At 38.8% G+C, this 27,399-nt stretch overlaps 1 protein-coding gene and 1 long non-coding RNA gene across 4 annotated transcripts in view; one reads left to right on the top strand and one right to left on the bottom strand.

Moving 5' to 3' along the window:
• The window catches only part of KCNIP4 (potassium voltage-gated channel interacting protein 4), a 1,326,525-nt gene that overhangs the window by 701,991 nt on the left and 597,135 nt on the right, over positions 1 to 27,399 (top strand). The window lies entirely within an intron of this gene.
• Positions 4,107 to 27,399, bottom strand: part of LOC112447054 (uncharacterized) — a 42,815-nt gene continuing 19,522 nt past the window's right edge. Inside the window, exon 3 of one of the 2 annotated variants that reach the window (XR_009494848.1) lies at positions 4,107 to 5,032. This is a non-coding gene — a long non-coding RNA (uncharacterized lncRNA). Of the gene's footprint in view, positions 5,033 to 25,546; positions 25,848 to 27,399 lie in introns of those variants that run through there. The other variant, XR_003035103.2, reaches the window with a different exon arrangement.

Here is a 27,399-nt window from a genome sequence, read left to right as displayed (position 1 = left end):
AATAAATGGAATGAAAAAAAGTTCAAGACATGGAAGTGACTTGGTGAGGGACCAACTTTCCTTGGGAGCACACCCTTGAGAACTGCCCCATTAACTTTCCTTGATACACACCACGTTTTTCCTTCATCTACTCTAACTTCATTGCTGCCATTGCTTTTCTTTTGACAGTGGTCCCAAGGTATAGGACAAAGATTTCCTATCTAAATATGTGATTTGCTTACAATTCAAGATTATCTGTAATGCAAAGGTCAATCGATTTGTTCCATACTCTATTCGTTATCCATCCCTGTAACAAAATACCCCCAAATCCATGGCTTAAAACCACAAACCTCTCTTATCTTACAGATTTTGTGAATTAGCTGATTGGTTCTGACTCAGTGTCCGTCAAGAAGCAGCTGTAAAGCTGCTGCCTGGATCAGCAGTTAATTTAGTTCTTCTAATTCTTGACTTAGGGAGGATTCACTTTGATGTTCACTTGAAGTTGCTGGTATGCCCCAGTTCCTTACCACATGACCTCTTCAGAGTTTGCCTGAACCTTCTCACACATGGTCTCTCACTTCTGTCTTCCTTTTTTTTTTTTAATTTTTGTTTCTTATGTGTTTAATTCACCTGGAATCTATTTTTTAATATAAATTTATTTATTTTAATTGGAGGCTAGTTACTTTACAATATTGTAGTGATTTTGCCATACATTGACATGAATCTGCCACAGGTGTACATGCGTTCCCCATCCTGAACCCCATTCCCACGTCCCTCCCCATCCCATCCCTCTAGGTCATCCCAGTGCACCAGTCCCGAGCACCCTGTCTCATGCATCGAACCTGGACTAGCAATTCATTTCACATATGATAATATACATGTTTCAATGCCATCTCCCAAATCATCCCACCCTCGCCCTCTCCCACGGAGTCCAAAAGACTGTTCTATACATCTGTGTCTCTTTGGCTGTCTCACATATAGGGTTATCGTTGCTGCTGCTGCTGCTAAGTCACTTCAGCCGTGTCCGACTCTGTGCAACCCCATAGACGGCAGCCCACCAGGCTCCCCCATCCCTGGGATTCTCCAGGCAAGAACACTGGAGTGGGTTGCCATTTCCTTCTCCAATGAATGAAAGTGAAAAGTGAAAGTGAAGTTGCTCAGTCATGTCCGACCCTTAGTGACCCCATGGACTGTAGCCTAACAGGCTCCTCCATCCCTGGGATTTTCCAGGCAAGAGTACTGGAGTGGGGTGCCATTGCCTTCTCCAAGGGTTATCATTACCATCTTTCTAAATTCCATATATATGCATTAGTTTACTGTACTGGTGCTTTTATTTCTGGCTTACTTCACTCTGTATAATAGGCTCCAGTTTCATCCACTTCATTAGAACTGATTCAAATGCATTCTTTTTAATGGCTGAGTAATATTCCATTGTGTATATGTACCACAGCTTTCTTATCCATTCATCTGCTGATGGACATCTAGGTTGCTTCCATGTCCTGGCTATTATAAACAGTGCTGTGATGAACATTGGAGTATACATGTCTCTTTCAATTCTGGTTTCCTCAGTGTGTATGCCCAGTAGTGGGATTGCTGGGTCATACGGCAGTTCTATTTCCAGTTTTTTTAAGGAATCTCCACATTGTTCTCCATAGTGGCTGTACTAGTTTGCATTCCCACCAACAGTGTAAGAGGGTTCCCTTTTCTTCACACCCTCTCCAGCATTTATTGCTTGTAGACTTTTGGATCGCAGCCATTCTGACTGGCATGAAATGATACCTCATTGTGGTTTTGATTTGCATTTCTCTGATAATGAGTGGTGTTGAGCATCTTTTCATGTGTTTGTTAGCCATATGTATGTCTTCTTTGGAGAAATGCCTGTTTAGTTCTTTGGCTCTCTTTTTGATTGGGTCGATTATTTTTCTGGAATTGACCTGCAGGTGTTGCTTGTATATTTCTGAGATTAATTCTTTGTCAGTTGCTTCCTTTGCTATTATTTTCCCCCATTCTGAAGGCTGTCTTTTCACCTTGCTTATAGTTTCCTTTGTTGTGCAAAAGCTTTTAAGGTTAATTAGATCCCATTTGTTTATTTTTTCTTTTATTTCCATTACTCTTGGAGGTGGGTCATAGAGGATCCTGCTGTGATTTATGTCAGAGAGTGCTTTGCCTATGTTTTCCTCTAGGAGTTTTATAGTTTCTGGTCTTATGTTTAGATCTTTAATCCATTTTGAGTTTATTTTTATGTATAGTGTTAGAAAGTGTTCTAGTTTCATTCTTTTACAAGTGGTTGACCAGTTTTCCCAGCACCACTTGTTAAAGAGATTGTCTTTTCTCTGTTGTATATTTTTGCCTCCTTTGTCAAAGATAAGGTGTCCATAGGTGCATGGATTTATCTCTGGGCTTTCTATTTTGTTCCATTGATCTATATTTCTGTCTTTGTGCCAGTACCATACTGTCTTGATTACTGTGGCTTTGTAGTAGAGCCTGAAGTTAGGCAGGTTGATTTCTCCAGTGCCATTCTTCTTTCTCAAGATTGCTTTGGCTATTCAAGGTTTTTTGTATTTCCATACAAACTGTGAAATTATTTGTTCTAGCTCTGTAAAAAAATACCATTGATAGCTTGATAGGGATTGCATTGAATCTATAGATTACTTTGGGTAGTATACTCATATTAACTATACTGATTCTTCCAATCCGTGAACATGGTATGTTTCTCCATCTATTTGTGTCCTCTTTTATTTCTTTCACCAATGTTTTATAGTTTTCTATATATAGGTCTTTTGTTTCTTTAGGTAGATATATTCCTGAGTATTTTATTCTTTTCATTGCAATGGTGAATGGAATTGTTTCATTAATTTCTCTTTCTGTTTTCTCATTGTTAGTGTATAGGAATTCAAGGGATTTCTGTGTGTTAATTTTATATCCTGCAACTTTACTATATTCATTGATTAGCTCTAGTAATTTTCTGGTGGAGTCTTTAGGGTTTTCTTATGGAGAGGATCATGTCATCTGCAAACAGTGAGAATTTTACTTCTTTTCCAATCTGGATTCCTTTTATTTCTTTTTCTGCTCTGATTGCTGTGGCGAAAATTTCCAAAACTATGTTGAATAGTAGTTGTGAGAGTAGGCACCCATGTCTTGTTCCTGACTTTAGAGGAAATGCTTTCAATTTTTCACCATTGAGGATGTTTGCAGTGGGTTTGTCAAATATAGCTTTTATTATGTTGAGGTATGTTCCTTCTATTCCTGCTTTCTGGAGGGTTTTTTATCATAAATGGATGTTGAATTTTGTCAAAGGCTTCCTCTGCATATATTTAGATAATCATATGGTTTTTATTTTTCAATTTGTTAATGTGGTGTATTACATTGATTGATTTGTGGAATTTGAAGAATCCTTGCATCCCTGGGATAAAGCCCACTTGGTCATGATATATGATCTTTTTAATATGTTGTTGGATTCTGTTTGCTAGAATTTTGTTAAGGATTTTTGCTTCTGTCTTTCAAAGGCTGATTCATGACATGGCAGCCAGATTCTCTCAGAGCCAGGAGTCAAGAGAGAGTGACCAAGAAACAGGGCCCTGTCGTGGAGGCCACAGTCTTTTTATAACCTAATCTCAGAAGTGATATCTCATCATTTCTATTAATATTCCACTTTCTACAAGCAAGTAACTAAATCAAGCCCACACTCAAGGGGAGAAGAATTAAGTTGCATCTCTTAAGGACAGGAGTATCAAAAAATGTGTGGATATATGTTTAAAACCAACACACTTACATAATAATTGAATTCAGTGACCAGATGTTTCTACCAGATTTTGAATTCTTTAGCATTTGTGCCTCTACTGTGTTGATATTTGGATACAGCACTATCATAGGAATCAGGACCTGCAGTTAGTCCCACATACTAACTTTACCAGCAATATGATTTTAAAAATTACCTATTTTCTTTTGGAGTTAAAGAAGATGTTATTCTTATTCCCTTTTCTGGAAATTGGAGGTATTGATGCCTAATTTGCCTACACATCAATAACTTTGTGATGCTCTAATGAGAAAGTGGATTTGAACATACTTTAGAATATGGCAGGTCAGCATCAGTTCTGGGGTTGTTTTACTTCATCTTCTCTGCTTTTTTGAGTCATAACTATATCTCAGGATTAGCGAGGCTTAGTAAATTGCCTATTTTCTCCTTTTAATTAGTGGCTTCTCCTTTAAGTTTCAATAAACAAAACCTTCCTGTCTCACTGTTTTGTTTTTCCCAAGTCTCTCTCTCTCTCTTTTTTTTTTTTCCCTTTTGAAGAGCATTTTAAGTTTCACAACACAGTGGAGAGAAAAGTATAGAGATTTCCCACATATCCTCTATCCTCTCTCATACATAACATTATTTAACAGAATGTTGCATTTATAATAAAGGGTGTACCTACATTGACATCATAATCACCTGAACCCATAGTTTACTTTAGGGTTCACTCTTCATGCTAAACAGTCTATGAGTTTGGACAAATGTATACATATATCCATCATTCAATATCATACAGAGTATTTTCACTCCCCTAAAAATCCTCTCTTCTATGCCTATTATTTTTCACTTTCCACCCCTGGCAACCACAGACATGTTTACTGTCTCCATAGTTTTGCTGTTCCACTATTTTTAAAAACTTCCAATTTTACAGTTTGTCGCCCAAGACCTTAAGCTATTGAAATCCTAGTAAGGAATATATTTATGGATCTAATGCCACATGCCAGATGGCTTCAGGGCTTACTTTGCTTCTTACACTTTGACATAGTTCTTTTGACCTTTCATTTTTCCATAGTGAAAAGCCATACTTAGTCTTCTTCTTGGCAACTTAATGTTCCGTTCAATAGTCCATGTGAGGATTCTAATAATAAGGTGCTTACTCATCACCCAGCTTCCATTTGTAGGTTGATCCTCCTGACTTAGACTGATCCTTTAGACTTACTAGGTTCTGTGATTGTGGGAAAGTTTTCTTCTTATTCTCACTGACCGCAACTTCTGGTCCTTTGTCAATGCATGTTCTAAGAAGTGATTTCATGCTTCCTGTAGGGAAAGAGCAAATTAGCTCAGATGGTAGTGGTCAGGCTCTCTCACTCTACCGCCTCTCTCTCTCTCACCCCACGTTTTGTAAATACATGGTTGTGTAACAGCTGAGATCACTTACAGTACTGTGCTTGTGTGTCATGATGTACCTGCTTGGCCATGGGCCACTTTTGTTCTGTAAACACATAAACCCCACCTGAAAAGCCCTTGCAGCTGTGTTATAGCTGCATCATTGCTACGTCCCCTGGGTCAACTACAAGAGAATATAGTAAGGCTGCAATACAGCTGCTGCACCCACCCGGAGAGAATAAACATGTCTGCAGTTCCTATGACTCCTTGAGTTTTCTTCCAGCTTCCCTGCTCATGCCTTGCTTTTGCTGGGTTCAGAGAACAATGTGCACAGTGTGAACAGCAAGACAATTGGCATAGTCTGCAGGATACCCAGCAGGTAGAGGACCCTGAGGCTCCAATGGAAGGAGGAAGCCAGGGACCACCACATAGTATGTGGTACCTGGTAGCCGTGCCCTCTCTGTGTGGGTCCCAGTAGAAGACTGGGAGGCAGTAGATGGGTCACTGGATAGCACTGAAAAGGCATTACAGGTGGTGAGTTCCCGCTTGCCAGACAAAGTGGCATGTACTGCCACTGGCACCAGGGGGTGGATTTTTCTGATTGCCCTGAAAGCTGATATGGAGAGTGCCCTGCGTGATGGTGTGCAAGTACATGAACTGCAGAGATGGGAGGAAGAGTTAGAACCGCATAGGCTGGAGCAAGAAATGTGTGGCCTTGATGAACCCAGTGCCTTGAAAGTGAGGTAATAAGGACAGTGATGAGGAACACTGTGAGACTGCGGGTCCCCACTTGGCAGTGAAGCCCATTGTACAGCAGGAAGTGAAGGATCAGCAGCCTAAAACTGTGCGGTGGGGCATCCTCAAGGGGCCCCCAGTGTGACTGGGTCCACGACATACAAACCACATACTCAGGCGGAGTTGATCAACTCAGGTAAGCAATTCTGGCAAAAGCAAGGGGAACCTTTGGCAGCATGGGCTTTTGCAACTCTGGGACAGAGGGGTGGATGGTATAATTTGTTCTGGGAACAAAACAGAATGATTGGTGTCTATAACCACTGAACCCTCATTGAGACAAAGGTTGCAGAACACTAGGTGACTCATAGAGGGGATGCCTAATCAGACACACACCCTGATGGAATGGATTAATGCTGCCATCCACACAGTGTGAGCAAATTCTGGAGAGTTCCCAGATACTGTGATTAAATGGTATACCTATGGCAAGTTGACTCAAGTTGTGAGAGAATTGGGCATAAAACCATCAATATTTAGCCCAAATTACCTGAGGCCCAGATGATAAGCATTTTATGGGTGGCATGTGCTATGCCATTTTGAACAATGCCCTGTCTACCACTTCTGAACCCCTGATTGTTATTCTTGTGCTGTATGTGGAGCACCCCATCTATGAAGTGACCTTGATGGTGGTTAGAGGGGCAGTGGTGGGCAAAAGGTGTCAGGAGTGTGAAGATCCCAAAGAGGGACCAAGTCTCATCCAGGTAAAAGTGAATGCAAATGTGGGCTGACTTGTATGGAGATTTTACTGTACAGGCTGTGTCCTCTCTTAAAGATTTAGAACAGTGTTTGAGATGGTTGGATGGCATCACCGACTCCATAGACATAAGTTTGAGTGGACTCTGGGAGTTGGTGATGGACAGGGAGGCCTGGTGTGCTGCAGTCCATGGGATCACAAAGAGTTGGACACAACTGAGCGACTGAACTGACTGAACTGAACTGTAAAGGCTGTGTCCTGTGCTATAGGTTTCGGACCATGTACTGTAAAGGCTGTGTCCTCAGATTTAGAAAAGTGTAACCGTGTGGGTGGACCTTGGACACTGCAAAAATCCCCTCCTTGAAGGGGTGGGCTTGGTGCCTGTGGGAGGTTTTTGTGGGTAACATGAGTTCCAGGTTGCATCCTGGGTGACGAGTGCTGTTTGTTGTTGTAGCCCATACTGCTGTTGCAAGACATAAATCCAAGGGTCACCGTTACTCACCAAGGAAATATTGCTGATGACTGTGCACAGATTGTGCGGAGAGAGACCCTGAAGGGGTGGAAAGTAGGGAAAGACCAAGCCATTTTACCAACTTAAGGGAGATAATAGAATTAGGGGATGTGTAACTCCCTGAAGAGCTGCATTCCCTGTTCAAATTAGAGGTATATCAAGTACATGGATTTTTCTTTCTTTCTGAAATTTCTCTGGCCTCTCTTTCTACTTTTTTTAGGAGTATCTACCTAAATATGCCATTGACTTTTCAATACTTCTGCTTTCAGTGTATTTGTGACCTTATTTACCCTCTTAATTCCAAGTACATTATATACATTGTTATTGACTTTGGACCTGCAAAATGCTTTTATTTAAGTCTATTTATCATAGACTTAAAGGCAGCTTCTCAACTTCCCTGCTGTCACCAGGATTATAGGAAAATGCAGACTGCTATAATTGGGTCCATCTTTCACACAAACCTTTTCTTTCTCTTATTCACCTTTTGCTGGTTCCAAGCTGGCTAAAGCATTGCCTTATTAAAGTAATGGAAAGAACTAGACCTTAAGAGGAATATTCAAGGCTCAGAGAAGGCTCAGAATATTTCTTCAGCATCTAAAAACATGGTTAGATGTTTCATATATGCGATTAGTAGAGAATACAAAAGAATAAAAATCTTAGCTCATATTATAAATCAGTGGTGCTTGTGGTAAAGAACTCGCCTGCCAATGCAGGAGACCTGGGTTGAGAAGATTCCCTGAAGGAGGAAATGGCAACCCACTCTAGTATTCTTGCCTGGAGAATCCCCATGGACAGAGGAGCCTGGCAGGCTGCAGTCCATAGGGTCTCAACGAGTTGGAGATGACTGAAGTGACTTAGCACACATAAACCATTGAGTGGTTGGTAAGGTGTTTGTGATTTTACTCATCAAGTGCTCAGAGGGCAGAAAAAAAAAAAATAAATAAACCAAGGCTCACATGTAAAAGCAAATTGAAAAAAGAATAATGGATTTATAGTCAGAGGAAGTGTGTTCTAGTTCTAACAGTAGCAGTTAGTAGTTGTGTGTCCTTGGGCCTGTTATTTAAGCTTTCAATTTCTTCAAGTAAGAAATAGTGTCATTGCTCTGTTCATAAGTTGTTTTGAGAATTCAGTGAAATAAGGGGAAGGCACCTTTGTATATGCTAAAATAATGCTTTCTCCTATATATAGAAAAATGTGAAACAAATCATTTATTTATGTCTAGGACAGGGATACCTGGCGTGCTGCAATTCATGGGGTCACAAAGAGTCGGACACGAGACTGAGCGACTGAACTGAACTGAACTGAAGTGATGGGTCAGTCCCCTGACTCCCATATTACTGGGTCTCTCCTGAGATTGAATGCTACTAACTTGTTGAGGACTACACCCTCCTAGGTCTGTCTCTTTGGTTGATCCTTCTACTCTTTGGAGTCACCACTCTTGCCTCCTTTTCTCTTTCTGCTAGATAGTCTTAGCTAGGGTTTTTTTTTTGTTTGTTTTTTGGTTTTATTTGTAAGGGAAAATACCAGCTTTGCAAGCATGCCTCCAAGATTTCACTTAGATGGTTTCTCTGAATTCTTGTCTTTGATGGGCATGAGGCAGAGGAGGAAAACATGTCCTTGAATATTGGTGACAGATAGCAAAAGCACAATGTAAACAATCTTATCTAATACTATGAAATGTAGCTTATTGAATGTAGACCTTGCATTCTTCCCAAAGTTAAGTTTGAGCTAACATGTCAGCCATTGACTAAAGCCAAGTGAAGATATCAGACTACAGATCAGGTCAAGCATCAAAGAAAATTGTGAATTTGTTGCCACCAGAACTGTGGTATTAGTGGAAACCACATGGGAGGCAAGCCCACCCAAGAAAGCTCAAAAAGCCGAGAACCAAGAACTGAATTAGAGAAAGGTTTATACCCCAGAGCAGGTAGGAACTAGAAGCACTGAGGGAGTCCATGCATGTGTGCTAAGTCACTTCAGTCCTGTCTGACTCTTTGTGATCCCATGGAGTGGAACCCACCAGGCTCCTCTATCCATCGGATTCTTCCAGCAAGAATACTGGAGTGGGTTGCCATGCCCTCCTCCAGGGGATCTTCCAACCCACAGATCAAACCCACGTCTCCTGCATCTTCAGCATTGCAGGCGGACTCTACCACTGAGCCACTGCGGAAGTGCACTGAGGGAGAGGAGTGGACCAAAAGCAGCAGCAGATTTCAGTGTTAGAATTAAATTAAGTGTTTTAAGAAGGAAATAGTGTCAGCATGTCTTCTTACTGATCCCTTGGGTGCTGAAAATTTGCACATCTGGGGATGCAATAAGAATTGTGAATTAAAAGAAACTGTTTAAAATGGCCTTTTAAACTTGATTACTATTTCCTTTGAATTATTTTTCATTTGGAAACACTTTTGCCTAGGAATAACAAAATGCATGTACTTTATCCTGGCCTTATACAATTACTTATCAAGTCTATGGGCAGAGGTCAGTGTGAAGGTGGTGCAACTCTAAGTAAGTCTCTGCTTATGTAAGGGAAACAAATCAAGTCAGAGTGGTCATTGTGTCACCGAGAGCCTATGTCAGTTCCTTAGAATGCCCTCACTCACTGGGTGGCCTAAAAAATCAGAAATTTATTCTCTCACAGTCCTGGAGGCAAGAAGTCTGAAATCAACAGGTCTTCAGGGTCATGTTCCTTCTACAGGCTCTAGGAAAGAATATTATCTTGCCTCTTTCTAGCCTCTAGTAGTTGCCAGGAATCTTTCCCATTCCTTGGCTCATAACTATATTGTTACTGTCATATGGCCTCGTTCCCCCTTCGTGTCTTCATATATTCTTAAAATTATACCAGTCATTGAAGTTTGTGCCCACCCTAATCCAGATGACTTCATCTTAACAAGTTCTGGATAGACATGAATTTGGGGGGATATTATCTCAGGTGTCTCAGATAGTAAAGAATCTGCCTGCAATGCAGGAGACACGAGTTCAATCCCTGCACCAGGAAGATTCCCTGGAGAAGAGAATGGTTACTCATTCCAGTATTCTTGCCTGGAGAATCCTGTGGACAGAGGAGCCTAGAGGCTACACTCCATGGTGTCACAAAGAATCAGACACAACTGAGTGACTAACACTTTATCCAGCCCAACAGGCACCCTTTTATCTGCACTATGTACATGTAATGTACACAGTGCAATACATGGAGATACCCAGGTTGACGGCAAACCTGATGAATACATGGAAATCTTTTTCTACTGAAGCTTCGGTTCCCACAAACTTGGCTACTGTCTCATGCTGGATTGGACCCTTGTCTGTATATTTACACTGTATGTAAAGCAGAGATACATTTTTTTTTTCCCCCAAAGAGTAAAGAATGTTTTACTGGTTGTATATTAGCAGATTGTGTACTGATTAGAATTCTGAAATGTTTATGCCCTTTAGATGCCCTTAGTAAAGGTGTGTGATCTTGAATCTCAGTGACAGTTATTTTGTAGACTTGTACCTACTATTGCTGCTGTGTGAGAGCCTGCCAATTTATTATTCTATACATAGTGGAACTAACCAGAGATAATATAAATCAAGTTCTGCCCTTTCATGTGCAACAAATTTGAATTTAAATAACAGATGGATTCAAATAGTTTTCTGAGATCAGTCCTACCAGAATAATTAGAAGGTATAATCTGGTAATACTGATAAGATTTTTGAAATGTGAATGGACTGTTTTCAAATGAGAAGTCATTCATTAAAAAAAAAAAAAAAATCGGCCAACACGTGAGATAATAGATCTTGGAAATTTTTAGCAGGTCATAAATCTGTAAAAAGAATTACAGTTTAAAAAAGTAATGATTTTGCATGGACCCAAAATGGTCTTATCCATAACTCACTGAATAGGAACAAAAATGCAATAATAACTGTTTCCTTTATTCATAAGTAAAGGAAAAAGTTAGGAAAGGATGTAGGCTGTCTCTGAAATTCAGTTTCCTTTTTTAAAATAGGAAAAATACTGCCTAAAGTGTAGAATGATTTGTGGTTAAATAGGGCATGTGAGATGGCATTATACAGAAGGGCATAGAAAGTTAATAGAATTAGACATACACAAAGTAATTGACTAATTGATAAACATGAGAATATGGTGTATGAAAAGACTAGAGGAAGGTATAGAATATGATGAAAAATGACAAAGGACTTTCTATGCCATCAGTTCTGTTCTCTCATTGGCACCCGATATATAATTCCAAATTCTGAATATTTTCTAAGAGATATTCTATTGTCATTTCCTACTAAATAAAATACAACTTTTTATCTTATTTCTTATGGCTGTATTGCCTCTTATCATCTTACTACTTTTCATCATCTTACTACTTTTCGGAAGCAACAATTCAGTCAAGGTTGAATTCACAGGGGATCTTGAATACTTCTATCTGGCTTTCTAAAAATAATTTCTGTTGACATTTCCTCTCTACTCAGATCAGATCAGATCAGTTGCTCAGTCGTGTCCGACTCTTTGCGACCCCATGAATCGCAGCACGCCAGGCCTCCCTGTCCATCACCAACTCCCGGAGTTCACTCAGACTCACATCTATCGAGTCAGTGATGCCATCCAGCCATCTCATCCTCTGTCGTCCCCTTCTGCTCTTGCCTCCAATCCCTCCCAGCATCAGAGTCTTTTCCAATGAGTAAACTCTTCACATGAGGTGGCCAAAGTACTGGAGTTTCAGCTTTAGCATCATTCCTTCCAAAGAAATCCCAGGGCTGATCTCCTTCAGAATGGACTGGTTGGATCTCCTTGCAGTCCAAGGGACTCTCAAGAGTCTTCTCCAACACCACGGTTCAAAAGCATCAATTCTTCGGTGTTCAGCTTTCTTTGTGGTCCAACTCTCACATCCATACATGACCACTGGAAAAACCATAGCCTTGACTAGACAAACCTTTGTTGGCAAAGTAATGTCTCTGCTCTTGAATATGCTATCTAGGTTGGTCATAACTTTCCTTCCAAGGAGCAAGCGTCTTTTAATTTCATGGCTGCAGTCACCATCTGTAGTGATTTTGGAGCCCAGAAAAATAAAGTCTGACACTGTTTCCACTGTTTCCCCATCTATTTCCCATGAAGTGATGGGACCGGATGCCATGATCTTCGTTTTCTGAATGTTGAGCTTTATGCCTCCCTAATTCTCTCACCTATTCCCTTTCTGTCCATCTTCACTTCAGATCCCATATTTAGATATATTACCCATATATACAAGAAGTCAGTCTTTCTGCATTCCTTTTCATTCAACATACCAGATTAGACTCCCAGATGCATGGTTTTGACTTTGTCATGTTAATACTTAAATATATTCATCTCTTGATAATGCTTCTTAGTTTCCTGCTTCCTAAGCTGCTAGTAACTGCCTTTCCATATACTATGTCCAAACTAAAGCATTCTACCTGTCATTCTATGAATTAGAACCATGCATTACTGCTTCTATATTGATTCACCCCATTTACTCTCAAGTAATTTCCCTCTCATTCTTACTATGGATACTCAGCATCATTAACGTGAACAAATATCTATTTTGTAATTAAGTAACACTGAGCTATCATACTGTCATTTGGCCAAAGTCAACAACATATGTGCTTCTGACTTCATAACGCACAGCAATCATGCTTTATCCATCTATCAGTGAAACACTTTACCTATTTAGGAACAATCATTCCTAAATAGACCCTGGTGGAAAGCAAAGGGCTACTCCCTCCTATAATAGTTCATGGAGCTTAAAATACACCTTTCGTGGTATTTACTTCCATGAAGTTGCCTTAGGTTCCTGAGTTTTGCCAAAACTAGTTCCCTAGCTACCTTCTCAGTTCTACAGTTTCAATGAATTCCTTTTCTACTTGTTTGTCGTATTAGTTTGTTTCATTGAGTATAATGAAAAACATCTAAGGAGCAGAATAAGAGAAGGATCTTAGTAGCTGTGGCCTTTGATCTGTGCCATGAAGGATTAACGTGCCCTTGAAAAAACAGATATAACATTATCAATCATACATTAATATAATTATTTTGGGGCAAGAGTTATTAGATATTTACTGTATGTCAAGACTTACATTCATTCCTTTTTTAACTTTCACTAAAGTAACTCTTTAATGATGGCATTAGCAAGCTCTGTTAGTTGCCTACAAAAATTTTATTTTGACATTTTTCTCACTAAAAAATCACTGATTTTGTTTAGGATAACCATGTTTTCAGTAAAAGTATTTGGTTTTTCATGCAACAAGGTGTGACCATGTTTCTTAGTTTTAGCCAAATAGGAACAGGGTCTTGAATAGAGTGTCCTTCTGAATAAAAATGCAAAGGGAAATATTTTGTGCCCTTTTCCCTTGAGCTGCCGCATATCAAGAATGATTTTAAAATGTCCATTCAGATCCTTTGCTCATTTCTTTGCTATTGAGTTGCATGCATTTCTTGTATATTTTGGATTAACCCCATATTAGATATGTGGCTTAGAAATATTTTCTCATTCAATAGGTTGCTTTTTCATTTTGTTGATGGTTTCTTTTGCTGTGAAGTTTTGCTTTTTTAATTTGATGTAGACAAATATACTCAGTTTTTTTATAGACATTTTTTCCCTAAAAAAACCTACAAATGGGCAACAGGTACATTAAAAAGTGTCAACATCCCTAATCATGAGGGAAATGCAAAGCAAAACCAGAGTGAGATTCCTGCACACCTGTTAAGGTGTTTACTATCAAAACAACAAAAGATAAAAGATGCTGGGGAGAATGTGAAGAAAAGGGAAACATTCTACACTGTTGGTGGGAATGTAAACTCTGTAGAGTCTATGGAAAACAGTATGGAGTGTCCTCAATAAAAACTAAAAAGAGAACTACCACATGATCTAGCAATCTCACTTCTGGCTGTCTAAAGAAAATGAAATCATTATCTTGTAGTGATAGCTGCACTCTCAAGTTCATTGCATCATATTCACAATAGTCAAGGTACAGAAACAACTTAAGTGTCTATTAGTTAATGAATGGATAGAGAAAATGTAGAATATGATGGACTAATATTCAGCCTTAAAGAATATCCTGCCGTTTGTGACAATATAGATAAATCTGGAGAGCAGAATGCTAAGTGATATAAGATACAGAAAGAAACACTGCATGATGACTCTAAAGAAAAAGTTGTACTCATAGAAACAGAAAGTAGAATGGTGGTTGCTATGGGCCACAGGAATGGAGAATATGGGGAAAGTTTGGCGAAAGAGCATAAACTTTCAGTTATAAAATGAATAATGGCCAAAGATCATATGTATTATGTAGTGGATATAGTTGATGATACTGTTTTGTATAATTCAAGCTTGCCAAGATAGTATAACTTTCTACTGTTGCCAAAATGAAAAACAAAAAAAAACAGATGATATACAGATGGCAAACAAACATACGAAAATAATGTTTGCATCATATGTCATAAGGAAAACCCAAAGTAAAACAACAATGAGATACCACTACAATTCTATTAGAATGGTCAAAATCTAGAATACTGGCAACACCAAATCCTAGCGAGGATATAGAACGATAGTTACTCCCATATATTCCTGGTAGGAATTCAAAATGATACAGCCACTTTGGAGACTGGCATTTCTTACAAAACTAAATAAACTCTTAGATACCATCCAGCAATCATGCTCCCTAGAATTTACTAAAATGAGTTGAAACCTGTGTCCACACAAAAACCTGCATTGGGATGTTTACAGATGCTTTGTTCAAAATTGGCAAAACTTGGAACAACCAGGAAGTTCCCTCAGTAGGTGAATAAACAAACATACTATGCTGTATCTAAATAACAGAATATTATTCAAGATAAAAAAGAAATGAGCTTTCAAGCTGTGAAAAGACATGAAGGAAACTTAAATGCATATTGCTAACAGAGGGAAGTCAATCTGAAAAGGTTACATACTGTATGATTCCAACCATCTGACATTCTGGAAAAAACAAAACTATGGAGATGGTGAAAAATCAATGGTTTCTTGGGTAGAGGAGGGATAAGTGGGCAGAACACAGGATTTTAGGTCTATAAATAGTATGTATTAAGAGGATAAATATGCATCACTATACATTTGTCAAAACTCATGGATATACAACACTAAGAGTGAACCTTAAGGTAAACTGTGGTGTTTGAGTGATTATTTTGTGTCTTTTTAGTTCCATTCTTGGTAACAAATGCACTGCTCCCATTGAAGCAGTGTTGATAGTTGGGGAGGCTGTATGGTATGGATGTAGGAAGTATATGAGAAATCTCTGCACCTTCTTTCAATTTTGCTGTGAACCTAACATTGCTCTACAAAGTGAAGTATTTTTAAAAGAGAAGAAAATATAATGTTGAGTCAGAAAGCTAGGCAATGCTATTGGCTTATTGATGACAACATGGAGCCACTGTACAAGCTTTGAGCTGCCAGCCTCTGATTTCTTACTGTATGGGAAAAATAGTAGTGACATAAACACATGGAGATCGATGCAGGTATTTTGTTACAGATGCATGCTAAGTCACTTCAGTTGTGTCCGACTCTTTGTGACCCCATGGACTGTAGCCCGCCAGGCTCCTCTGTCCATGGGATTCTCCAGGCAGGAATACTGAAGTGGGTTACCATTTCTTACTCCACATGTGCTGTGCTTGGTCACTCAGCTGTGTCCCACTCTTTGTAACCTCATGGACTATATCCCACCAGGCTCCTCTGTCCATGGCATTCTCCAGGCAAGAATATTGGAGTGGGTTTCTATGCCCTCCTCCAGGGGATCTTCTCCACCCAGGGACTGAACCCAGGACTCCCTCTTTGCAGGTGGATTCTTTACCATCTGAGCCACAAGGGAAGCCCAAGAGTTCTGGAGTGGGTAGCCTATATATCCCTACTCTAGGGGACCTTCCTGACCCAGGGATAGAACCAGGGTCTCCGGCATTGCAGGCAGATTCTTTACCAGCTGAGCTACCCGGGAAGCAGCTAAATGCAATTCTAAGACAATTCTAAGACTAGGAAACAGAGTTTAAATAGCTTGCTTAAATAAATATCCTAGTTTATAATGGGAGAGTCAAACTTTGTACCTATGTATTTTACCTGTTGTGTCCATGTTCTTAGCCAATGATAACTTAGTTTATTCAGAATCAGATACATGGGTTACTTTTCAAAGTGAAGTTCTCCACCATTCTAGTATAAAAAGTATAACTCCTTAGAAGGGATTTTTTTTTTTTCCTCTTGGGAATAACATTTATTTTGTACTTTAAAAATTTTGTCTGGGAATGCTAAGAATCCCATAAGGTATGAGAATTTTCTTAGTCAGATATAACTATAAACAATTGACTCTTTTAAACAAACCCACCAGAATTCAAAAATCCAAAGGAACATGTTTACTCAGAGTAGTAAGTTAAAGAGGCTACATTCTTATTTCTCCAATGCTTCTTCCTGTTTTTCAAAACCCTTGGACAATCTTGGAGAAGTGACTATCCAGTCAGTTGATTAGCCTCACAGAAATTAGTTTTATGGCTTTATTTTCAAATGAAAATAAATTGACCATCTGCCTTAGTTACAGACTTGATTCCAAATTGCTTTGGGGGGTTTAAAAATAAAATCATCAATGAAATGATGAAGATTTATTACATTTTGGCATAATAAAAATTCCCTGTGCATGGCCTCATCCCCCCAGCACTCATACCTGTGCCATAACCTCACCATCCATCTATCTTTGCTCCCTTCACTCTCTCATCTTGAGTCTTCCAACCAGGCTCTTTCCTCTCTCTGAATTTCCTTTCCTCCATTATTCTTGAGTGTGTTTTCCATGCCATCTTTGATACATCTTTTTCAATCTCCTTGATAAAATCTTCCCAGTCCCTCCCTTCTTTCTTGTTTGGGTCCCATCTTCTGTACTCTCTGTATGCCTTATTTGTATAGTTTGTTGGTATTACTGTTACTCATGTATATGCAGGAGAAGGTAATGACACCCCACTCCAGTACTCTTACCTGGAAAATCCCAGGGATGGAGGAGCCTGGTGGGCTACAGTTCATGGGGTCGCTAAGAGTCGGACACGACTGAGCGACTTCACTTTCACTTTTCACTTTCATGCATTGGAGAAGGAAATGGCAACCCACTCCAGTGTTCTTGCCTGGAGAATCCCAGGGATGGGGGAGCCCGGTGGGCTGCCATCTATGGGATCACACAGAGTCAGACATGACTGAAGCAACTTAGCAGCATGTATATGCTGTTTCTCCTATGGGTTTGTATGCCCCCATGGAGCACCATAGAGTCAAGATCAGGATGAAAGGGACCTGAGAAATTTTCTTGTCCAGCCCTTAATACTACAGATGAAGAAACTTAGGGTTGAGAGGGTTAAGTGATTGCCTTGCTTTTCACAGGTGGCAGGAGTGAAGGCTGTATGTTAGGTTCCTTCAATTCTATTACATCTTGCTTTGCCATTTGATCCAGAACCAAGCACGGAGATCTCTTCAGAGTAGATACTCAATGATCATTAAATTTGATTTTTAAAAATCAAATTGGTAATTTTGAAAAATTAAAATATGCAACAGAAGGTTTGGGGTGGTTGTGGAGAAAGGAGAACTTTATACTCTGATGGGAAGGATGGAAGTTGGTACAAATCCTTTGGAGAAAATTTAGTAACAAATACTGCATGTGTGCTCATTCTCTCAGTCGTGTTCAACTCTTTGTAACTCCATGGACTGTAGCCCACCAAGTTCCTCTGTCCCTTGTACTTCCAAGGCAAGAATATTGGAGTGAGTTGCCATTTCCTCCTCCAGGGAATCTTCCCAACAAAGGGACTGAAGCCTCATCTCCTTCATTGGCAGGCTCTTTACTACAGAGCCACCTGGGAATCCCATCAGTTCAGTTCAGTCTCTCAGTAGTGTCTGACTCTTTGCCACCTCAAGGACTGCAGCACTCCAGGCCTCCCTATTCATCACCAACTCCCGGAGTTTACCCAAACTCATGTCCATTGGGTCGGTGATGCCATCCAACCATCTCATCCTCTGTCATCCCCTTCTCCTCCCGCCTTCAATCATTCCAGCATCAGGGTCTTTTCAAATGTGTCAGTTCTTCGCATCAGATGGCCAAAGTACTGGAGTTTCACCTTCAGCATCAGTCCTTCCAATGAATATTCAGGACTGATTGGTTGGATCTCCTTGCAATCCAAGGGACTCTCAAGAGTCTTCTCCAACACCACAGTTCAAAAGCATCAATTCTTCGGCACTCAGCTTTCTTTATGGTCCAACTCTCACATCCATACATGACTACTGGAAAAACCATAGCTTTGACTATATGGACCTTTGTTGGCAAAGTAATGTCTCTGCTTTTTAATATGCTATGTAGGTTACTCATAACTTTTCTTCCAAGGAGCAAGCATCTTTTAATTTCACGACTGCAGTCACTATCTGTAGTGATTTTGGATCCCCCCCCCCTCCCGCCCACCAAAAAATGTCCGTCACTGTTTCCATTATTTCCCCATCTATTTGCCATGATATGATGGGACCTGATACCATGAACTTAGTTTTCTGAAGTTCCATAGTAACAAATAGTACATATGAACAAATAGTCCATTTGTCACAATATAGAAATAACATTCCTAGGTTTCTACCCTGCAGAAATACATTGATATGTTCACAAAAGAGATAAACAGATGTTTATTGATAAAGGAAAGAATTGGATACCACCTAACTATACCTTAGTAGGAAATAGGATAAATAATTAAGGCTTCTTTAAAATAATGTGATATTCTACACTGTGAATATTGGTGAAGAACTCACATATCATGTAGATAAATATCTATAGATAAATCTAACAAAAATATTGAGTGAAAATTGAAAATTGATAAGGAATACATACAGTGTAATATCATCATATAAATGTTTTTATGTAAATATTTACATGTGAAAAACAACATCATATATTACTTAGGACAACATACATATGAATGAAAGCATAAATATATGTGGGAATAGCCATGATCAAATGCAGGGTAAGGACAGAGGGGGTCCATAGGAGGTATATGTGATTGAGGAGAGGTACAAAGAGTCTCCATTGCATTGACAGTGAACTTTTTAAAGCTTTGTGATTGGTACGTGCATGTTCACTAAACTCTTTATAAGTTTTGCTATATGTTACAAATTTAATAAGTTTTAAAAATGAATTTTGAAAATTGTCTCTGCCACAATCTTGGAGGGCAATTCTAAAGTGAAATATCTCAGTGTGCTCTGAGAAATGTCAGAATAAACAAACAACAAAAGAAAAGCCTAATCATTGAGATAACAGCTTTGAAGGTAATGATTGTTACTTAGATTTATAATTTTTAAAAGGGTTTGATAAAATAAGTTATCTGTTCTGTTGTAGCCAGAAATTGAATAGTTTTAAGTAAAATCCTCCCTATCAGATATTAGTAATTTTGCTAGTAAGATTTCCTTATCCCTATCTGCCATAGTCTTCTATTATTTTTATACCTGCATAGCTGTTGTATGATGTTTCCTCTTCTTGGGGTGTTCTCCCTTGTTGGCCTACAAAACTCCTACTTATTCATCAGGACCCAACCTGGGCCTCAGCCTCCTTTGGGAAGTCTTCGTTGATAAAACCATAAAGCTCACTGTCCCAAGAATTAAACTTTCCTCATCTATATTCCTTAGCACTATATGCCTTTCTCTGAAGTGTTAGTCATTTTGTTTTAAAACTGTGCATTTGCAAGTTTTCTCCCCAACTGGATTCTTGAGACCAATGATCCCATCTTAGTCTTTCTTTGTAGGCTGATGCCTACATGCTGGTACATAGTAGGCATTTCCTAAATATTAGTTGAATGAAAACTATTGGGAAAAAAATCTCAAATGACTATTTAAACTCAATTTATTTTCTTTTCCATGTGTTTATATCTTGCCTTCCAGTGGAATTATAAGATCTCCAAGTATAGACTGGGTCTCTTTATTTTTCTATATGCTCTTGGGAACCTGTAAGTTGTATTTTTATATTTATTTGTAATCAATACTACATATTGTCAGTCTTATTTCTGTCAGTCTAATACCATACAAATAATGAAGTGATCATATATGTTGTTTTAAAAAACTTTAGCATTTATTGAAATGCTAATCCAGATGTTAGGTCCATATTGTGTGTGTGCCCAGGTAACTTTGAATGAAATGACCAACTTAGAAAATATGGTCAGAAAAAGATAGTGAGATGCAAGAGGAACCTCAAAAGCATAAGAGGTCTATTTAGAGCACCAATTTGTGAATCCTGGGTTCTGCATGCTGTAGGAGAGTATACCCATATTCTCTCATTCACTTTCTGTATCATTCTTCTGGAACTAGTGCTGGCCTCCCACATAACGCCAATCCCAAAAATGCCAGAGGCAAGGGAGATGATTCAGCGATTGTATTTGTGGTTTGCTTTTAAATTCTTTAGTAACTGAAAATATTCTACACTTTTCAAGGTAGAAGATACTTCAGAGAACATCTAGTTCCTGCCTTTGGTTAGTACTTCGGTGCTGAGAGGCATGCTACTTCTCTCCCTAGGTCACAAGGAAATTTATAGGAAAAGGGGCAGAAACAAGAGTAGTTGTCCTTTCTCCATATTGTCACATGAGCTGCCTCAGTAGTTACAAGTTACAAGCTGGTATCAGAACTCCATTACTCTCCCCAAGGTGCACAGAAGACAGTCAGGGGCAGATCCTTCACTTAAAATGGGGGAAGGAAGGCTTTTAGGAACATGCCAGAAGAAATGAAAATGTGTCTACAAAAAGACTTGTAAGAAAATGTTTAGTTTAGTCGCTAAGTCCTGTCCGACTCTTGCAACCACATGGACTGTAGTCTGCCAGGCTCCTCCGTCCATGGGATTTTCCAGGCAAGAACACTGGAGTGGGTTGCCATTTCCTTCTCCAGGGAGAGAATGTTTATGGTAGCATTATTCAGTTCAATTCAGTCACTCCATCATGCCTGACTCTTTGAGACCCCATGGATTGCAGCATGCCAGGCTTCCCTGTCCAGCACCAACTCCTTGAGCTTGCTCAAACTCATGTCCATCGAGTGGGTGATGACATCCAACCATCTCATCCTCTGTTGTCTCCTTCTCCTGCCTTCAATCTTTCCCAGCATCAGAGTCTTTTCTAATGAGTCAGGTCATCCCATTAGGTGGCCAAAGTACTAGAGTTTCAGCTTCAGTCCTTCCAATTAATATTCAGGACTGATTTCCCCTAGGATTGACTGGTTTGATCTCCTTGCAGTCCAAGGGACTCTCAAGAGTCTTCTCCAACACCACAGTTCAAAAGCATCGATTCTTTGGCACTCAGTTTTCTTTATAGTCCAACTCTACATCCATACATGACCACTGGAAAAACCAATGCTTTGACTAGACAGACCTTTGTTGGCAAACTAATGTCTCTGCCTTTTAGTATGCTGTCTAGGCTGGTCATAGCTTTTCTTCCAAGGAGCAAGCATCTTTTAATTTCATGGCTGAAGTCACCATCTGCAGTGATTTTGGAGCCAAAGCAAATAGAGTCGGTCACTGTTCCATTGTTTCCCTATCTATTTGCCATGAAGTGAGGAACCAGATGCCATGATCTTAGTTTTTTGAATGTTGAATTTTGAGCCAGCTTTTTCACTCTCCTCTTTCACTGTCATCAATAGGCTTTCTACTTCCTCTTTGCTTTCTGCTATAAGTGTGGTATCTTCTGCATATCTGAGGTTATTAATATTTCTCCCGGCAATCTTGATTCCATCTTGTGCTTCATTCAGCCTGGCATTTGGTAGTATTCAAAAACTGTAAACAATTCAAATGTCAGTCAACTGGTGAATAGAACAGCACTGCATATTCATAGAATGGCACACTATTAACAAATAAAGAGACTAACTATTGATGCAGGGTACCACAAGGCTGACTTTCACCTTATGTGACATGATAAAGACAGAAACTAAAGACAACATATTGTATAATTCCATTTATATGACATTTCAGGAAAAGTTAAATCTACAGAGACAGAAACTAAGCTAAAGGTTGCCTGGGGCTGGGTGTGTGAAGAGGAGCAGTTACAATTGGGCATGAGAGATCTTTGGTGGAGGTGGGGGGAGACAAAAATATTCTAACTTTGGAATTTGGCAATGGTTGTATAACTATGAGGGCTTCTCCAGTGGCTCAGTGGTAAAGAATCCACCTACAACACAGAAGAGACTGGAGACATGGATTCAATCCCTAAGTAGGGAAGAATCCCTGGAGAAGGGAATGGCAACTCTCTAGTATTCTTACCCGGGGAATACCTTAGACAGCAGAGGTTTGCAAAGAGTTGGACATGACTTAAGCAATTGAGCGTGCACATGCAACTATGAAATTTGCTAAAAGTCATTCAATTGTACACTTAAATCAGTAAATTCAAAGCCATGCAAATTATACCTCAGTAATGCTGTTTTAAAAATGGGGAAGGGGCATAGTTTGTTCTTAAAAAACCTAAAGTTATTTAACTCCAACCATTCCACCAAGTACCCTTTCATCCTCCTGAAGGATGCAGGATATCTTAAATGTATGCCCGTCAGGATACATTATTCTGTGGCAAAACTAAGATTGTTTTTGAGATCTTACTATGTAGTGGAAATTTTACTCATTTTGTTCTTATTTCTCACCACAACCTTATGAGATAGATGTTATAGTAACCTGATTTTAAGGATAAATGAACTGAGTGGTTCAATGCCACATGCTTGTACAAAGCTGAAGTCTTGAACCCTTCATCCTCAGATCCTGATCTCAGTCACTATGACTGTCAGATGTTCTATGAAAGGTTGTTGGATGAAAGAAAGATGAGTTTTGGCTGCCTTCCTGCACTAGCTTTGCAACTGATAGTTATCACTTGTATTGCAAACTCCTTATGGCACAGTTTTTAGTACATTTAGGAAAATAATGCCTTTACCGTGTGCTACAATTTATTTCTAATGTGATATAATGAAGTAGTGGCATAAAGATCCCTAAGGTTTTGGGACTAAGTTATCAAAAAACAAGCAGATAATTGTCTTTTGGCCTCTAACCATTGGTCTTATCACTAGAAATATCCATTCTTTTTCTTTAACCCATCTTTAATTTAATGTGACAAGTTTTGAGGAAGAGATTTTTATTAATGAGTGCTTTGTTCTGATTTTAGGGACATAAAGCCAGTGTATGTGGTTATATTTTTTGCTTGACTTTTAAAAAATAACTTACATGGTAGAAGAAAACTGCATGGTGAAATGTCAGCAAGAGGCAAACTTTTAAGTGAAACAATGATTTTGCTAATGTAGATCATGAAAAAAGCAAAGCACTGGGTTTAGATTTGGGGATTTCTGTTAAAATCTGAAAATGATACAAATACTTGGAGAAACTTACTTTTCTTCTAGTGCTATTGTGTACATTAAAGGTATGTGAATGTGTGAATACACCTGTGTTCTGAGTTCATTCTCAACTAGGTCTGTTGAGTTTATTTATTTTTAATTATTTTACTGCATTTGTTTATTTTATTTTAGGTATTTTGTTTGATACTAGTCCCTGGAAATAAAATGTCAAAAAGTTACAATCTTTGCCTCAAAGAATTTATATTCCTGGGAGAAAGACAAGACCCTCATAAAGAGAAGTATTTTTACAGTTACCCACTGTGTCAAGAGTTAAGGAATCAAACAAGATGTTGAGAAGGTTTTAAATTATATGTTTCTATGGAGCTGAGGGGAGAGCTATTTAAATAACATGGTAAGGAAAGGTCTCTGTAAGAAAGTAATATTTGAACAGAGGTCAGAAGTCTCAGAAGAAATCAACAATTAAAAGAGTAATGGGGAGGAACATTTCAGGAAGAAGGAAAAACAGGTGCAAAATTCTGAGCCCTTATAGAACTATTAAGGGAGGCAATACTTAATAGGTCATAAAAAAGCATTTGGAATGTTATTCTGATAAAATGGGAAGCCACTGAATGGTTGTGTGTGTGCATGATAAGGGGATCCTAATATATATATATATATATATATATATATTTTAAGAAACCCCTTTGATTGGAAGGAATAAGAGAAGAAGTAGGGAGGACAAATGAGAAGTTGTTTCAGTACTGAAGTCAGAAGTATGGCTGATTTGTGTTGTTGTATGGCAGAAACCAACACAACATTATAAAAATTGAACAAAAAATTGAAAATAATTTCATGGATAAAGAAAAGAAGTAATTGGGATTATTACTAGTATAGTACATTACAGGAGACAGAAGAGTTTATTTTGGATAAAGACTCCGTAAGACTTGTTAATGGCTGGAGGAGATTAGAGAGAGAAAGGCCTCATAAGACCACATCAAGGGATCAAAACAGTCAGAGACTATAGTCAAAGCTTGTGGTAGGAAGTAAAAAATGAGAGAATCTATCAACCAAGGAAGAGTAGGATACAGTCTTATACATGAATCAGGCCGAATTATCAGAACTGGAAAAACAGTAGTCAGTAGGAAGCTGTGGCCTGGAGCCACATTTGTTATTGTTCAGTTGCTAAGTCATATCTGACCCTTTGTGACCCCATGGACTGCAGCATGCCAGGCTTCCCTGTCCTTCACCATCTCCTGGAGTTTGCTCAGATTCATGTGCATTGAGTCGGTGAGGCTGTCTAACCATCTCATCCTTTGCTGCCCCCTTCTCCTTTTGCCTTCAATCTTTCCCATCATCAGAGTCTTTTCCAAGGAGTTGGTTCTTTGCATCAGGTGGCTAAAGTATTAAATCAGGAGTTAATCTAATTTAATTCAGTGCCTGATAGAGGTCTGATTTGGAAGGGGTAGGTCTTAGCTTTCTGAAGGAACATCTCAATGTCTTCAAGGTGCAGTTAATTCCTGGCAGAAGTGATGGGTGGGACATGGCTAAGAAAAAAGTAGACTGTTTTCCAGAAGCAACAAAATTAAGAGGGGAGATTCTGTTAAAATTCATTTGCAAAAGGCAATCATTCACAGGAGGAAGGAGTGACCAAGTTCAATGACATTGTTGATTATGTTTGAAGAGGAAGCTCTGGAGCTCATTATTCTTTAAGGACATCACATTTTTGTTGAAAACCATTCATGCGGAATGTTTTATGAGGTTTCAATTAAATTTCTCCAGGATTATATGTGAACTTATTCCTTGTTTTCACTTGGAGAGAATTAATACATAAAGCTTTCCTTAACCTTAGAAATGGGCGAGGTGAATGTCATTCACTCAGTTTTCGAGTTTATTTTTGTATGAAAGTGAAGAGTGCAACTGTTTAATTCCTGGAATTCTCATCAGAATTCTGTAACTGTAAATGTTATTGTCTATAATTTGTATAACTTTGATTGCACTGTGCTCCTTACAGTCAGTGCTTCAAAAGAATGTCTCATAGCAGTATTCATGAGATTCTAAGACTTATTTAGATTCCAAAATATCTGTAACATATCCATGTTGATCAATGTATACACTTTTGTAATTTTGCATTTAAAAGAAATGACTCTCACTTCTTAGGTTTTAACTAATCATGTATTTCATGATGTCTCTTCTGCAATTCTGTTTAGTTTCCAAAAAGTGGATATACTCTTGAACACTATTTGAACATTGAAATTATATAATAGATGATTTATAAAATGTTAATGATGGTCCTCATATATTAGATATGCTAAGTTAAACAATAGATAATGCCTTAGCTTATGTAGTCTGAATACAGTGAAGGAGGGAAACGTTCCAATATGCTGGTCAGGATGCTAAGGTCCTAACTGAGATGGCCTTGAACTCATCTCAGTATTTGTCAGCATTCAAGTGGACCTGGGGAACAACAACAACAACAAAAAACTGAAACTGAATAGTTTTAAGTAAAATCCTCCCCCACCAAATATTAGTAATTTTGCTAGTAAGACTTCCCTATCCAATTTTTATACCTGCATAGACTGTTGTATGATGTTTCCTCTTCTTGGGGTGTTCTCCCTTGTTGGCCTACAAAACTCCTACTTTTTCATCAGGACCCAGCTTGGGCCTCACCTCCTTTGGGAAGTCTTCCTCGATAAAACCATAAAGCTCACTGTCACCAGAATTAAACCTTTCTTCATCTGTATTCCTTAGCACCATATGCCTTTCTCTAAAGTGCTAATCATTTTGTTTTAAAACTGTGCAAGTTTTCTCCCCAAGTGGACCACAGGATTCTTGAGACCAATGATCCCATCTTAGTCTTTCTTTGTAGGCTGATGCCTAAAGCACATTCTGGTTCATAGTAGGCATTTCCTAAATATTAGTTGAATGGAAATTATTGGAAAAAATCTCAAATGGCTATTGAAAGTTCAATTTAATTTCCGTTCCATGCATTTATATCTTGTCTTCCAGTGGAATTATAAGATCTCTAAGTATAGACTGGGTTTCTCTATTTTTCTATATGATCTTGGGAACCCATAAGCTGTACTGTTTTAAATTTATTTGTAATCAATACTACATATTATCAGTCTTATTTCTGTCAGTCTAATACCATACAAAGAATGACGTGATCATATATGTTGTTTTATAAAAGTTTAGCATTTATTGAAAGGCTAATCTAGATGTTAGGTCCATTTTCTGTTTATTTGATACAGAGGAAATCTGGTATATTTGTGGTGATATCAGTACCAAAGAAGGCAAAAGATACTTTGTCCTTAAAAGATGCCATTTTATAGATGTGAGAGCTTCCCTCATAGCTCAGTTAGTAAAGAATCTGCCTGCAATGCAGGAGACCCCGGTTAAATTCCTGGGTTGGGAAGATGTGCTGGAGAAGGGATAGGCTACCCACTCCAGTATTCTTGGTCTTCCCTTGTGACTCAGCTGGTAAAGAATCCACCTGCAATGTTGGAGACCTGGATTCAATCCCTGGGTTGGGAAGATCCCTTGGAGAAGGGAAAGGCTACCCATTCCAGTATTCTGGCCTGGAGAATTCCATGGAGTGTATAGTCCATGGGGTCACTAAGAGTCAGACATGATGGAGCGACTTTCACTTACAGATACGGCTGTAATTGGCTCATATATAATTCAACAAGTCATGGCCAAACTTGTTGGAGATTCTTTTCACATCTCAATTATATTATCAATTCTCTTCAAATTAATACTATTAACTGAGTGTTTGCTGTGTGTTATGCACTGGGCAGCTTGCTGAGTGTTGGGTATAATAGAAATGCTTACTATGTGTTATGCGCTGGGCAACTTGCTGAGTGTTGGCTATATGCAGTCTGGAATTCTGTTCCTTCCTGACTCTTTCTCTTACTATATAAGTGATTTAGGGCAAATTACTTAACTTCTTTGACCTCAGATTTTTAATCTGTGAAATGGAGGGTAAGGGTTTCAGTGGCATAGGAGCTTA

The sequence above is a fragment of the Bos taurus genome, chromosome 6, assembly GCF_002263795.3.
Source record: "Bos taurus isolate L1 Dominette 01449 registration number 42190680 breed Hereford chromosome 6, ARS-UCD2.0, whole genome shotgun sequence".
Taxonomy (NCBI): Eukaryota; Metazoa; Chordata; class Mammalia; order Artiodactyla; family Bovidae; genus Bos; species Bos taurus.
Note: the sequence above shows the minus strand (reverse complement) of the source record. Positions and strands in the feature narration are given on the sequence as shown.